The following is a 13,902-nucleotide window of genomic DNA, read 5'->3' on the forward strand; positions in this document are numbered from 1 at the left end:
GGGTCTCAAACCTGGGTCCTCCGCATCCCAGTCCAACACTCTATCCACTGCGCCACCACCTGATTAGGCCCTCCCTCAATTCTTTTTTTTTAAATTAAATTTAATGCAGTGACATTGATAAATCTGGGTACATATGTTGAGAGAAAACATCTCCAGATTATTTTGACATTTGTATACCCCTCACCCAAAGTCAAATTGTCTTCCGGACACCTTCTATCTGGTTTTCTTTGTGCCCCTCCCCTCCCCTAACCCCTCTCTCCTTCCTTGCCCCCCCCCCCCATTACCATCACATTCTTGTCCATGTCTTTGAGTCTCATTTTTATGTCCCATCTATGTATGGATTCATATACTTCTTAGTTTTTTCTGATTTACTTATTTCACTCCGTATAATGTTATCAAGGTCCATCCATGTTATTGTAAATGATCCGATGTCATCATTTCTTATGGCTGAGTAGTATTTCATAGTATATATGTACCAAGCTTTTTAATCCACTCGTCCTCTGACGGACACTTGGGCTGTTTCCAGATCTTCGCTATTGTGATCAATGCTGCCACAAACATGGGGGAGCATTTCTCCTTTTGGAACAGTTCTATGGTGTTCATGGAGTATATTCCTAAAAGTGGTATAGCTGAGTCAAAAGGCAGTTTGATTTTCAATTTTTTGAGGAATCTCCATACTGTTTTCCACAGTGGCTGCATTCCCACCAGCAGTGCAGGAGGGTTCCCTTTACTCCACATCCTCGCCAGCACTTATTCTGTGTTGTTTTGTTGATGAGCGCCATTCTGACTGGTGTGAGGTGATATCTCATTGTGGTTTTAATTTGCATTTCTCTAATGATTAGTGATGTTGAGCATGTTTTCATATGCCTATTGGCCATCTATATGTCCTCTTTGGAGAAGTGTCTATTCATTTCTTTTTCCCATTTTTTAATTGGATTGTTTGTCTTCCTGGTGTTGAGATTTACAAGTTCTTTATAAATTTTGGTTATTCACCCCTTATCAGACGTATTGTCAAATATGCTCTCCCATTGTGTAGTTAGTCTTTTTATTCTGGTCTTATTGTCTTTAGCTGCGCAAAAGCTTTTTAGTTTGATATAGTCCCATTTGTTTATCCTGTCTTTTATTTCACTTCTCCGTGGAGATAAATCAGCAAATATATTGCTCCGAGAGATATCGGAGAGCTTACTGACTATGTTTTCTTCTAGGATGCTTATGGTTTCACGGCTTACATTTAAGTCTTTTATCCATTTTGAGTTTATTTTTGTGAGTGGTGTAAGCTGGTGGTCTAGTTTCATTTTTTGCAGGTAGCTGTCCAATTTTCCCAACACCATTTGTTGAAGAGGCTGTCTTTACTCCATTGTATTTCCTTACCTCCTTTGTCAAATATCAGTTGTCCATAGAGCTGTGGGTTTATTTCTGGGTTCTCTGTTCTGTTTCATTAATCTATATGCCTGTTCTTATGCCAGTATCAGGCTGTTTTGAGTACAATGGCCTTATAATATAACTTGATATCCGGAAGTGTGATACCTCCCACTTTATTCTTCTTTTTTAAGATTGCTGAGGCTATTCGTGTTCTTTTTTGGTTCCATATAAATTTTTGGAATATGTGATCTATATCTTTGAAGTATGTCATTGGTATTTTAATTGGTATTGCATTGAATTTATAAATTGCTTTGGGTAATATAGACATTTTAATGATGTTTATTCTTCCTAACCATGAGCACAGTATATGCTTCCTCTTGTTTGTATCTTCCTTGATTTCTTTTATCAATATTTTATAATTTTCTGAGTACAAATCTTTAGTCTCCTTGGTTAAATTTACTCCTAGGTACTTTATTTTTTTGGTTGTAATAGTGAAGGGGATTGTTTCCTTAATTTCTTTTTCTGACTGTTTATTGTTGGCATATAAAAATGCCTCTGATTTCTGAGTATTAATTTTATATCCTGCCACTTTACTGAACTCATTTTATCAGATCCAGTAGTTTTTTGACTGAGACTTTAGGGTTTTCTATATACAATATCATATCATCTGCAAATAATGATAGTTTTACTTCTTCTTTTCCAACTTGAATGCCTTTTCTTTCTTCTTCTTGTCTGATTGCTGTGGCTAGGACTTCCAGTACTATGTTAAATAAGAGTGGTGAAAGGGAGCACCCCTGCCTTGTTCTTGATCTTAAGGGGATTGCTTTTAATTCCTTGAGTTGTTTTTTGTCTGGGAAGCTTTTTATTTCTCCTTCAATTTTAAAGGATAGCCTTGCTGGATAAAGTAGTCTTGGTTGTAGGTTCTTGTTCTGCATTACTTTGAATATTTCTTGCCATTCCCTTCTGGCCTCAAGTGTTTCTGTTGAGAAGTCAGATGTCATCCTTATGGGGGCTCCTTTGTACCTGATAGCTTTTTTTTCTCTTGCAGCTTGTAATATTTTCTCTTTATCACTTAGCTTTGGTATTTTAATTATGATGTGTCTTGGTTTAGGTTTCTTTGGGTTTCTCTTTAATAGAGTTCTCTGTGCTTCTTGGACTTGTGAGAATTTCTCCTGCATTAATTTAGGGAAGTTTTCAGCCATGATATGATTGAACAAAGTCTCTATCCCTTGTTCTTTCTCTTCTTCTTCTTCTTCTTCAGGAATACCTGTGATGCGGATGTTATTTCTCTTCATGTTGTCACAGAGCTCTCTAAGACTTTCCTCAGACTTTTTGAGTATCTTTTCTTTTTTCTTCTCTGCTTTCTTGCCTTCATTTAAGTTGTCCTCCAACTCACTGATTCGATCCTTAGCTCTATCCATCCTGTTTTTAATTCCTTCCATTGTGGTCTTCATTTCTGATATTGTATTTGTCATCTCCGACTGATTCTTTTTTATTTCAATATTCTTTTTATACTTGCTATTTTTTTTTATTTAGGTGTTTGTAATGACCATCCATTGTTGGTCTAAGATCCCTAAGCATCCTTACAATCATTATTTTGAACTCCGCTTCTGGAAGTTTGATTATTTCCATATCACTCAGTTCATCTCCTGAAGGTCTCTTTGTGGTTTCATTTGGATTACACTTCTCTGTCTTCTCATTATCTGTGTTTAGGTGTTTTGTTTGTAGAGTTGGTTGAGTCTAGGCTTGGTGTTGTCTGCTTCTAGTTTTCAATTGTGTCATTTCTAGGTCTTCTTGGGTTGGCATCAGCTATTATTTGTAATCCACTTTCGGCTTTGGGCCACTTTGAAGTCTTGATTTGTTTGTTTTCTAAACAGGTGATAGTCTTGTTTACTGATCTCAGCAGGGGGCTTCCTTGAAACTGTATCCAGGAATGCAGTGGGTGTAACCTGAGACTCTGAAGGCCTCTTCTACCAATTAATCTCTCTGGAGGCAGGGTGTTTTCTCAGCTTCAGTAGGGGGAGTTGTATCACAGATCTCCATGGAGACCTGAGTTACTGCCCCTCTTCCCCACTTCTTGTTTTCAGCTGTGTCTTGTTGCGCTGATTGGAACTGGAGAGATGTCTGGAGATCTGTGATCCAGAAGCACTTTAGCCTTGTTTTGTGGAAGGATCAGTCCCTCCCCCAGCTATGGCCGCCTCCAGCATGGATGAGTCAGCTTTTTAGGTTGTCTCCTGTATTTTTTTGCTCCTCACTGTCTGTCCCTCTCTTTTTCCTTTCCACTTGGAAGATAAGCTGGCCCTTTCAACACACCTCGCTCCCTGGTTGCCAGGCAAGTGGCTGTGAGCAGTATTTTCTGCTCTTTTCCCTGGAGTGAGATCCCCTCTGGGCTCTCAGCCTCAACCCCCCACTTTCTCCATTCCTCTAAGCAGGGGAGATTCAGGCGCTACCTACCAGGTTTGTTGTGGCTTCTTCTTTGCTCCTTGGTTTTTGAGAGCTGTTCTTGTAGTCCAGAGTTGGTTTGTCATGCTGATTTTTCCTAAATTGATTTATATTCCAGTTTGGTGGTGAGAGCTGGGCGTCTGTGCGTCTGCCTACTTCGCTTCCATCTTCAAGTCTCCCCTTCCACAATTCTTAATTGATGTGGTTCAGATAAGATTGATTTCACCCCTGTATCCTTAAAAGTAGACAAATGAGAGTATTCTATCCCCTAGCCACAGGTTCAGGAACAGGAAAGTGATAAGAGTTGGGCTACATTGACTCATCTTTGGAATTTTGCCATCTGAAATGAGATACTCTTGGTTCACTAGACTGCTAGCTACACACAATATTAAGATGCTAGGAACCTGTTGCTGCCAGTGGCCATTTTTCATGCCACATTAAGTGATCTTGCCTAAAAGTGAACCTAACACAGACAAAGGTGAAACTATGAGATGGAGAAACAGAGAAAGTACTCTTGTGGCATGTTTCTATCCTGGATCCAGCTATGACTAAAACCAGCTCCTGGAATTTTAGAGCTGTTCAACCTAATAAATTGTTCTTTCCTTTGTTTTTGTTACTCATGACCAAAGGAATCCTAAGACAGACTGGGATTCAAAAATTCTTCACGTTCTTTCTTTTTTTTTTTGTTGGTGAAGTAAATGGCTTATCTGTTCTATCCTGCAGCATTATTCCATGATAAGGAGAAAGATTGACCTCACCATTTATGGCTTTTTGCAAGTACTTACTTTCAACCAGCTTCCTTAGAGCTGGATCACAAAATATTTAAATAGTACCAGCCAGTGTTAATCTTAAAAGCATTTCTCTTCATTGATTACAAAATCAAGGCTCAGAAAAGAGACCAGATGTTAATACTCTTCCCCTGGTGGGGAGCTATTTGCCACCTGGGTATTCTCATTATCCCACAGTCTGACTGCCGAGACTTTAGGAGTACTATGCACCAGGAGCTGCAAACTACAATCTCTGAGGAGCCTTTAAAAACCACCCATGTCTGGGCCCCACCCCTAATGACTCCGATATAACTGGCCTTGGTTAGGTCCAGCCATCCATGTTTTCTGAAAACTCCTCTAGGTAATTGCACTGTGCAGCCTGAGCTGAAAGTACCACTGGTACACACTGCATCTCTTGACAGGCCTAGCTGGTTCTAATGAAAAAGTCTCGAGAACTGTGCTCCCAGAGTCCCTCAAGTGAGTGTGTAGTTTCTTCGACTCCTGTAGTCACAAATTCACTTCTATACTCATTTATTGAACATTTAAAGTGCTAACTACTATGCCAGATACTAGGAGTGCAAAGGCAAATCGAGTCAAGTCTCTTGTAGTTGAGAGACTATAGAATAGATGGGAGAGATTGGTAGGTAAATATGTACAGGACAAAGTGTGAGCCCAAAGGAGAGTATGATCAGTTCTGCCTGCAAAGAAACAAGAGTTGTGAATTCGGAAAGGCTTTATGTAGGAGGTGACTTTGAGCTGAATTGAGTCTTAAAAGTATTTATTATAAGGACACATTAGGGAAAGTTATTTTAGGGAGAGGGTGCAACATAAGCAAACTTCATGGAAATAGCTAAGCTGATATTTATGGTCTTGGGTGGACTGGGTAGAGATAAATTTGGAAAAGTAGGGAGGGGCCACATTATGAAGGGCTTCTGTATAAGAGAGTTTGGACTCTATCTTGTGGATAACAGAAGCTAAGGAAGAATCAGAGAGATAAACCTGGTCAGATTTGTTTTTAGAAATCTCTCTCTGGTAGCATGTGAAAGATGGATTGGAATAGTGTAAACTTTGAGACAGGGACTCCAGCTGGGAGATTATAATCTAGCTAAAATGAAAAGAACCAGAACCAAGGTAATAGCAATGGGGATATAAAGGAGAGGAAACATTTGAGTGAAACTAATGAAGCCTAATTTGTAGAATTTGGTGACTGAATGGAATTGGGGAAAGAAAGAGAAGCACCACACTGTCACTGCCTTGGATGCCTGAGTGAGTGGATTGTGATGCCATTCATAGAAATTAAAGAAGGCAGAAGCCTGACCAGGCAGTGGTGCAGTGGATAGATCATCGGACTGGGATGCGGAGGGACCCAGGTTCGAGACCCCGAGGTCGCCAGCTTGAGCGCTGGCTCATTTGGTTTGAGCAAAGCTCACCAGCTTGGACCCAGGGTCATTGGCTCAAGCAAGGGGTTACTCGGTCTGCTGAAGGCCCACGGTCAAGGCACATATGAGAAAGCAATCAATGAACAACTAAGATGTCGCAACAAAAAACTAATGATTGATGCTTTTCATCTCTCTCCATTCCTGTCTGTCTGTCCCTATCTATACCTCTCTCTGACTCTCTCTCTGACTCTGTAAAAAAAAAAAAAAGAAAAAAAAAAAAGAAGGCAGAAGGCTGCACAAGATGGTAGAAGGGAAAAGCAAGAAGGTGTCTGTGAGGTGTCCAACATATACCGGTTGTTGAATATATTGTATCATAAATATACAGTTTGAGGAATCATAAGTATACAAGTGATCCTTGACAAGTAGGTGGAAAACAATGAAATGAGAAGAAAAGAAAACCAAGAACAGAGGCCTTTTCTTGAAGGAGAAGAAGGAACATAACAAAGACTGAGAAAGGATGCTGAGGTGGGAAGGAAAGCAGGATTGAGTAGGAAGAGAGACTTTCTATAAGAAGAGAAAACAAGGTATTAAAACTGTAAACATGGGCCCTGGCCTGTTGGCTCTGTGGGAGAGCATTGATTCTGCATGTGGATGTTTCAGATTCGATTCCCAGTCAGGGCACATAAGAGAAGCGACCATATGCTTCTCACTCTTCCACCCCTCTCCCCCTTCTTTCTCTCTCTTCCTTTCCCACAGTTGTGGCTTGATTGGTTCGAGTGCATTGGCCAAACGCACTGAGAATAGCTCCATGGAGCCTCTGCCTCAGGTACTAAAAATAGCTCAGTTGTTTGTATGGCCCAGGATGGGCAGAAGAGCATGAGCCCCTGCCTGGGGTTGCCAGGTGGATCTTGGTCGGGGTGCATGCGGGAGTCTATCTCCCTTCCTCTCACTTGGAAAAATAATTTTTAAAAATCCATAAAGAAATTAAGAACTATGGTGGGCATTTTTCTTTTTGGGGTACCCTACTTCTTTTTCCCTCTTGTGCTAATAGCATTCCAATTTCTTCTTCTTCAATAATCCCTCTTTCAATATGTGCAATTGGAGAAGGACTGTAAGGGCCCTTCTGCTCTGCCACTCCAAGCCATTGGTTGAGCATGTGACCCAGTCTCAGCCAACTGGACATGTTCACCTAGAACTTGGTAAGTTTAGCCAAGTGACTCAGGGATGGTATTAGTATAATGCCAGCAGAGATCCCTGGTAAGACTGTTATTTCTTGCTATTGCCCTTTCTTTAATTTCAGAGGCTGTGATATTCATCCAATAAATTCTGTTTAAGTGTAAGTTAGCAAGTGCTCATTTATGATCCTTCCAACTAAAGAACCTTACCTGGATTCAACCATTATAAGGTCATTGGTAGCTTTGCCTGAGTAGTTTCACGGGGTGAGGCGTGAAAGACTGATTGAAGAGGAAACAGGAAGTGAGGAAGTAGGGATAATAACTGCATTCTAATCATCAAGGAGTTTGTTTGGAAAGAGAAATAGCTATTAAAGAAATAGCTAATTACTGTGACTCATGTTTGAATCCTTGTTTTGCTAGGACAACTGAAAAGAGAATTCCTGAAAATTGGGCAGCCGTGAATCTGTTGTTTCTCTAATGTTTATCCAGATTTAGCTTATCAAGATATTTCAATTCTTCTTACTAATAATATATGACAAACTCATAGCATGATGGCAAATAGCTCTTTAAAGGGTCTACTTTAGAATAAAGATTAGTCTGATTTGAAACACTGATAGAAAACAATGTGAAAAAAAATAAAACCACCATGAAAGATTTACTCTGAAACATTGTCTAATGCACAAAAGATTAAATTTAAAAAACACTTGATTTCAGTACTTTTAAAAATACACATAAAAAAAGGTATCTTCACCTCACCCCTGTTAGATTAGCTATTATCAACAAGACGGGTAATAGCAAGTGTTGGAGAGGCTGCGGAGAAAAAGGAACCCTCATACACTGTTGGTGGGAATGTAAAGTAGTACAACCATTATGGAGGAAAGTATGGTGGTTCCTCAAAAAACTGCAAATAGAACTACCTTATGACCCAGCAATCCCTCTACTGGGTATATACCCCAAAACCTCAGAATCATTGATACGTAAAGACACATGTAGCCCTATGTTCATTGCAGCACTGTTCACAGTGGCCAAGACATGGAAACAACCAAAAAGCCCTTCAATAGAAGACTGGATAAAGAAGATGTGGCACATATACACTATGGAATACTACTCAGCCATAAGAAATGATGACATCAGATCATTTACAGCAAAATGGTGGGATCTTGATAACATCATACGGAGTGAAATAAGTAAATCAGAAAAAAACAAGAACTACATGATTCCATACATTGGTGGAATATAAAAACGAGACTAAGAGACATGGACAAGAGAGTGGTGGTTACCAGGGGTGGGGGGAGGGAGGACGCAGGAGGGAGGGAGGGAGAGAGTTAGGGGGAGGGGGAGGGGCACAGAGAAAACTAGACAGAGGGTGACAGAGGACAATCTGATTCTGGGTGAGGGGTATGCAACATAATTTAATGACAAGATAACCTAGACATGTTTTCTTTGAATATATGTACCCTGAAATATTAATGTCATCCCATTAACATTAATAAAAATTTATTAAAAAAAAAAAAAAAAGCAAAAAAAAAAAAAAAGGTATCTTTTCCTTCTTTAGCCAGACATGGACTGAATTGCTATATGAACTTTTTCTGCCCTCCAGTGGTTATTAAAAAGCATTAAAACATTATTATCTGTTTTTAAATTTTTTACATTATAAGTATATTTTCTTTAAGCAGTTTTTTAATTCTCGCAATTCAAAGTTATTTATAAATGTGTCAGCATTTGCAAGAGGCACATGTTATATAAACTCATTATGTAAACTCAACTGATTTGAGGCAACCAGTAGGTGGAGGAGTTTCCAAAGCTACAAACTCCACCACACTATCCAGACCCAACTTCAGAATCCCAGGACCTTAAAAATAATTGATCCAGCCTTCTCTGTTTTATACAAACAGAAACTAAAGACTGTTGACTTTCTCTAAGTTATACATATATACACATAATAGTGTCTATGGAATTGTGGTAAAAGGAAGACTGTTTTAAGTTAAGATTCTATTTTACTTGTGAAATTGAGAATGGAGTATGTGTGTGTGGGTGCGTGTGCAATGAAAGCATTTTAGGTATGGAGACCATGAGATAGATAAAAAGTTGAAAGTGAGTACAGTGTATGAAGAAAGTAAATAATGACATAATAAAGGAAAGAAGCCGAAAATAGGAACCCTGGTCAAATGTTATAGTTATGATGTATAGGAAGGTCAAGGGAGGGAGGATGGGTTTGGCTTTGTCCCAGTCAGCAATAACAACAAAGTACCATCAGACTTAGTAAGTTTTCCAGTCTGATAGGTAAAAGGAAGAATATTTATGAGATGTAAAGGGTTGGTACAAATGAATGTGAAAAATATTGACTTGTTTTTTCCTGCTGCTCCTTTAATTGTTAGCACTGGAAGCAACCAATCCAGAGGGAGAAGTCACAAAACCTCTGAAGGACCCAGGTCAATTTAGCTTTTATATGCCTAACTCAAATTCTTTCCTTAGAATTTCATCTTTGGCTGTGGCACCAGTCATTCCAAAGTTCTTCCCGAACTCCCTCCTAGACAGAGTCAACTAATCTAAATGCTACTCTCCCTCCCTATGATTAAGTTACTATATTTCCCCATGTATAAGATGCACCGTAATTTTGGGGCCTGAAATTTGAAAAAAAAATGTATTACATAAACTTATTAAACTCTAGTTTTATTCATCATGAAATTCATGCAACTCCTCATCATTGTCAAAACTTTCATCCATTAGCTTGTCCTCATCTGTGTCTGATGACAAATCACTGTTTTCAACAATGAGCGCAAAAACAAGCATGAAAAAGTGGGAAATGCAAGTAAAAAAATCTACAACCACTGTATTAGATACAGCCAGTTTTTAGACCCCAAATTTTTCTTAAAAAGTTGCGTCTTATACACGGGGAAATATGGTATTTGCACATTAACATTATTACCTATTGTGTTGCCATTATTGTAAAGTGGGGCTCCACTGCCAGGCCAATGTGGATTGTAAACAGGCAGGAAACGAACTAAAACCAACTCAACTTCATTAAACTTCACTCTGTTCTTGGCCCCCCTCTCTCTTGTGGTCAAAAGAATGAAAAATTCCACAATTTTCCTGGTTTCTTTTCCATTTTCTCTTTTGTCACAGGGTTTTGTTGATGTGTATGTACACTCTTTTCTAAATTTAATACCCTGGCTTATTTTGTTTTTACTAACCAATCATCACAACTTATCTTTATTTTATTTTATTTTATTGTATTTTTTCTGAAGTGAAAGTGGGAGGCAGAGAGACAGATTCCTGCTTGTGCCAGACTGGGGTCTACCCAGCATGCCCACTAGAGGGCGATGCTTTGCTCATCTGGGGCATTGCTCCATTGCAACTGGAGCCAGTCTAGTGTCTGAGGTGAGGCCATGAAGCCATTCTCAGAGCCTGGGCCAACTTTGCTCCAATGGAGCTGTGGCTGTGGGAGGGGAAGAAAGAGATAGAGAGGAAGGAGGGAAGGAAGGGTGGAGAAGCAGATGGGTGCTTCTCCTGTGTGCCCTGGCTAGGAATCAAACCAGGGACTTCAACACGCTGGGCCATTGCTCTACCACTGAGCCAACCGGCCAGGGTTACCTTCTTTTTATATAATATAATAGGCTCCCCTGCATTCTTGATCAACTTTAGGTACAATTTCATAGTCCATATCATGTTTTTGCCTATCAAACTGGAAAACTTACTAAGTCTGATGGTACCCAGTGTTGATGAGGTGTCAAGAAATAGGTTCATTCATACAGTTTTTAGGAGTGTAAGTTTGCACAACTTTTTGAAGGCTGATTTGGTAGCATCTACCAACATTAAGAATATTAGAACCTTGTGACTGATTAATCTCCCTTTGAAGAATCTGCCATTCAGAAATATGAGCAACTAGGGTATGAAGTTGCAAATCCAGCATATTCCTTGTAGGATTATTTGTAATTGTAAAACAGTAAGAATAAATGAGATAGCCATCAAAAAATAAAAAATTAGCAGAATGATAGTATATAAGTTGGCAATAAATCCAATAAAACATTTTTTGAAGAAAAAAATACACTACATATAATCCTGGCAATGTTAATTAAGAATAAAAGGAGAAATCACAGTTATAGAATTTTAAGAATTAGAAAGAACATGTCATTTAAAATACTAAAATCATTAAAAAAATAAAACAGAATATTATGTTGAATTTTTTTCCAACAAATTTAAAAAGCTCAGAGGAAATGGATTATTTCTTAAAAAAATATAAATTGCCAAGATCTGTTTAAGAAGAAAACAAAAACCTAAAGATGCTTATAACCACTGAAGAAATTTACAAGTCAAAGAAGTACTTGTCAAATGGTTAATCTTTTTTTATATAAATAAATTTTTATTAATTTTAATGGGGTGACATCAATAAATCAGGGTACATATATTCAAAGAAAACATGTCCAGGTTAACTTGTCATTCAATTATGTTGCATACCCATCACCCAAAGTCAGATTGTCCTCTGTCACCTTCTATCTAGTTTTCTTTGTGCCCCTCCCCCTCCCCCTCTCTTTCTTCAGTGGTTATAAGCATCTTTAGGTTTTTGTTTTCTTCTTAAACAAATAAAATATATATATATTGAATATATTTTTTTTACAGTGATTAAAGCCTTTAAGCAAACTCTTGGCCAATACAACAAGAATTCATAAAAGAGTAGTGTCCTTAACATGTTCACCAAGTCCAAGTTGGCACCAACACCATTCCAAATCCCTGCAAATGCAATCCAACCCCAGTTCAGTCCGTTAGGAGCTATCACAAGGAGCAGGAGTCCAGAAAAAGTCCACATCCAGGAAAAGTTCGCATGGCACTGGGATTGTTGTTACAATTCTATACTTTGCAGCTCATGTCCAAGTCCCAATGACCACTGCTTCTAGCTGGTAATGATTCAAGTAGACTGGAAAAGCCATCTGCAGCATGTGTGGATATGGAGCTTCTGTTCTCCTTTGCCTGGAGAGATGAGACCAGGGTGCTTTTCCCTGGAGCTCTGCGACTGTGGCCTGGTAAAGAGAACCTTGGGATACACTAAGCTGGGTGGCAAAGGTAAAGTCACAATAGAAGTTGGCATAAGGGGGAGAGAGAGCTCTAAATTAGGAGTAGGTTCCAGCCTGGAATATGAGTGGGGCATTGAGGTAGAAGGAATAAAGGAAACACTATATATTAAACAAAGCAGCAGAAAATAGGACTATTAACACCCACAACAGAGATCTTTGAGGGAAGAATAAAAAATCTGACTATTGCCTGACCAGGCGGTGGTGCAATGGATAGAGTGCTGGACTGGGATGCAGAAGACCCAGGTTTGAGACCCCGAGGTTGCCAGCTTGAGCACGGGCTCATCTCGTTTGAGCAAAGAAAGCTCACCAGCTTGAGCCCAAGATTGCTGGCTCAAGCAAGGGGTTACTCGGTCTGCCGAAGGCCCACGGTCAAGGCACATAAGAGAAAGCAATCAATGAACAACAAAGGTGTTGTAACGCAAAACGAAAAAATTAATAATTGATGCTTCTCATCTCTCTGTTCCTCTCTGTCTGTCCCTGTCTATCCCTCTCTCTGACTCTCTCTCTCTCTGTCTCTGTAAACAAACAAACAAAAAAACCTGACTATTCAGTGAAGACATAGTTAAGTGGCCCTTGTGCAAATGAGAACAGTTTACCTGCTTCTTGGAAGAAATACCCTAGGCTTGTCCACAGTGTCGTAGATGGGGCCAACGGCCCTGGGCACCTTCAGCCTTCAGTGGCAAACCCCAGCTTTCTGGGCAAGGTTAGGTCATAGGTGGCTGGAGCAGGGCTGGAAGAGACTGAACCCTCCCTTAGAGGAGCAAGGGGGAAGCCTACCTTCCAGTGTCCCTGTTTCCTCACAGCAGAGGCATGTAAGTCTGGCCGGCTTTAGCTCAATGACCTTCCTTTTTACTATTGAAGCAGGACCCAGATGGCATCCTATGAGACCCGTTTGGGGCATTGGAGCCTTTAAGGGCATGTCCTAAAAGCTGGTAGTTCACCTGATCTCTATTGGGCCTTTTCTGCCTCTTGGTACCTTAAAAGCCATGCTCAGAAGATCTTGCTGAGGAATTTGAGGATCCCCATCTGCCTATATAAACCTTTTCCGTATATCTGGAGCTATTTGGAAAAAGACAAAACAGTGTTATTAGCTGGATCAAATAAAAGAAGGTAGAAGTTTGCAGGAGAAGAAGATTTGGTGTCTCCTGTTCATCAGCATTCAAAAGAAATTTAAAAATTTTTAAGTAAAAACCATGATATGGTAGACCCATAGGAGTTCCAGGATATGACTCCCCTCTTTTAAATTTTTTAAAATTGACCTTAAAATATTTGCTGGTTATGCTTTAAAAATACCTTGACTTTAAAGATTGTAAAAAATACCCATAATTCGAAAGGTTTGACAAAATACAGTAAATGCTTTTTCTACATATGCAGGAGCATTTTTAGTTTTAACCAGTATAGGAAAACCAATAATAGAAAAATGCATACAGACAATGAGCTATAACCTGCTTAGCAGCCTCTCCTGTTCTGGCAGAGGTTACTATGTATCCAGAATAAGTATCCACTGTAACGTGGACATAGGACTGTTTGCCAAATGAAGGTATATGAGTAACATCCATTTGCCAAAGTTGTCCTGGTAGGAGTCCTTGAGGGTTAACTCCAAATGAAGGGACAGATTGTAAATCCTTGGACAGGATTTACCAATCTGCTGTGCTGCTTCCTGAGAAAGTTGAAGCTGTTTACACAGGGCTGCAGTGTTCTGGTG

The sequence above is a fragment of the Saccopteryx bilineata genome, chromosome 3, assembly GCF_036850765.1.
Source record: "Saccopteryx bilineata isolate mSacBil1 chromosome 3, mSacBil1_pri_phased_curated, whole genome shotgun sequence".
Lineage (NCBI taxonomy): Eukaryota > Metazoa > Chordata > Mammalia > Chiroptera > Emballonuridae > Saccopteryx > Saccopteryx bilineata.